The following is a 2,648-nucleotide window of genomic DNA, read 5'->3' as shown; positions in this document are numbered from 1 at the left end:
GGAGGATAGAAGAGTTTTAGGCTCTTACATCAATCCAAACCCAGGAAACTGTGGAAGTAGCATTCAAAAGCCAACCATCCATGCCAACAATTTTGAACTGAAGCCACAGCTCATCACCCTTGTTCAGAACAACTGTTCGTTCGGAGGGAGTGTCCAAGAGGACCCAAATCAACATTTAACTACCTTCCTGAGAATATGTGACACAGTGAAGTCTAATGGTGTTCATCCTGACGCCTATAGACTGCTCTTATTTCCATTCTCACTCAAGGATAAGGCAGCCAAGTGGCTGGAGTCTTTCCCAAGGGAAAGCTTGACAACTTGGGAAGACGTGGTGAATAAATTCTTAGCAAGATTTTACCCTCCTCAACGAATTAATAGGCTGAGAGCTGAGGTCCAAACTTTCAGGCAACAAGATGGTGAGACTCTATATGAAGCATGGGAGAGGTTTAAAGACCTAACAAGGAGGTGCCCACCAGATATGTTCAATGAATGGGTGCAGCTGCACATTTTCTATGAAGGGCTCTCTTATGAGTCAAAGAAGGCCGTGGACCATTCATCCGGAGGATCTTTGAACTAGAAGAAGACCATTGAGGAAGCCAAAGATGTCATTGAAACAGTAGCAGAGAACGACTACTTCTATGCTTCTGAAAGAGGGAACACAAGAGGAGTAATGGAGCTAAACAATGTAGATGCTCTGTTGGCCCAAAACAAGCTCATTACCCAGCAGCTGGCTGACCTCACCAAGAAGATGGAGAGGAACCAAGTAGCAGCAATCTCCACTTCATCAACAACCCAAGAAGGAGTGAACGAAGAAGCAGAGGGTAATCAGGAGCAAGCCAACTACATTGGGAATTCACCTAGGCAAAACCATGATCCATACTCCAAGACTTACAACCCTGGATGGAGGAATCACCCAAACTTTGGGTGGGGAAATCAACAAGACCAAAGCCTTGATCAAAAACACCCAAATCCAAACAATGCAGCCCACCAACACTTCACATCTAGAGCATATCAACACCCCCATAACAACACCTCCCCATATTCATATCAAGGCCAGAATAACCCTACTCAGCCTGACCTATCATCATTTGATGAAAGAATCTCAAGGATTGCGAATCTACTTGAAGGCATAAGCAAGGAGATTCAAGACAACAAGGTGTTCAAGGAGGAAGTGCGAGCCAGCTTCAAGAACCAAGGAGACACAATCAAGAGGTTGGAATCTCAAGTGAGGTATCTCTCTGAGCAAATTCCCAAACCCACAGATGGATTTTCAAGTGACACAGAGAAGAATCCGAGAGGTGAAACAAAAAAGGTAAGATGGGAAGATTGCAAGATGGTCACTGTAAGTGATAAGGAGACTGAGGACAAGCCAAGCAAACTGTCAGAACAACCTGAAGATACCTCGACAGAGAAAGAGGAAAAAGAATACCATGAACCAGAAATCTCAAGACAGGAGCTGCTGAGACTCTATGCACTTTTTCCCCAGCTGCTCAATGGTGCTGTGGAAAAGAGAATATACTCAAGATTTCTGGACTTGTTTGCATCTCTGCATGTGAATATACCATTCATCAAGACTATCCAACAAATGCCTGCGTACATCAAGTATATGAAGGAGCTGCTTCCCAGGAAAAGCTCACTCAAGGGAGGGCAAACTATAGTAATGAACAAGGAATGCAGTGCCCTCATTCAACCGCAGTTACCAACGAAAAGAAAAGATCCAGGGAGTTTTCATGTCCCCTGTGCCATAGGAGAAACAATGTTTGATAGAGCACTCTGCGATTTGGGAGCAAGCATCAACTTAATGCCCTTATCCCTGGTGAAGAGGCTGAAGATCAATGAGATAATGCCCACAGATGTAGTTATCAGGCTGGCAGACAAAACTCAAAAACAAGCAATAGGAGTGGTGGAAAACGTGTTGGTAAAAGTGGGGAAATACTTTCTTCCCACAGACTTTGTCATCTTGGACATGGAAGAGAGTCACACTCACCCAATCATATTGGGAAGACCATTCCTAGCTACAGCCAAAGCACTCATAGATGTGGAGTGAGGGGAGCTAATATTGAGGATCCATGATGAACAACTCAGCTTCAATGTCTTCAAACTCTCACAAGAAGCTGACCAAGAAAACAAAGAACCAAGCAATGATCATAATGAGATGCTGACAAAGGAAACAAGCACTGAAGCATAACCAACAAATCTGAGAACCTCACTAAATGATGAACAAGGCAAACAGTAATTGTCACAGCTCAAGGAGAAGCTGGAGGAACCTAAACCACCAGAGGCATGTGAAGACAACAACAAAATTCCCTTAGAAGATGAAGTCGCCAAGAGTAAGGCAGCATCAAAAGGGACAAAGAAGAAGGTACCAAGGGGGTGGAGGAACAAGAAAATCCCTACGGAAGACTTCTCTCCAGGAGATAAAGTGATTTCAGCTTACTTCCCAGATATCCCCCCTAATCTCCCCACTGTACCATCTCAGTTACCTAAGGTCTTCACTATCAACAGAGTCCTCTCCTTGGAACATGTAGAGATCATTGATACAACCAATGGATATAAATCCAAGGCAAGAGGGGAGGACTTGAAGCATTATCAACCTCCCTGATGAAGGAGAAACGTCAAGCTAGTGACGCTAAAGAAGCGCTTCATGG

The 2,648-nt window shown here is 44.2% G+C and overlaps 1 non-coding gene across 1 annotated transcript; it reads right to left on the bottom strand.

Moving 5' to 3' along the window:
- Window positions 1–376: 376 nt before the first annotated feature.
- LOC148561538 (small nucleolar RNA R71) lies at window positions 377–483 on the bottom strand. The gene has a single exon (XR_015887975.1). It is a non-coding gene; the product is annotated as a small nucleolar RNA R71 (small nucleolar RNA).
- Between the last annotated feature and the right edge of the window lie 2,165 nt (window positions 484–2,648).

The sequence above is a fragment of the Arachis ipaensis genome, chromosome B6 (assembly GCF_059453495.1).
Source record: "Arachis ipaensis isolate K30076 ecotype BB chromosome B6, ASM5945349v1, whole genome shotgun sequence".
Taxonomy (NCBI): domain Eukaryota; kingdom Viridiplantae; phylum Streptophyta; class Magnoliopsida; order Fabales; family Fabaceae; genus Arachis; species Arachis ipaensis.
This window is presented reverse-complemented; position numbering and strand designations above follow the sequence as displayed.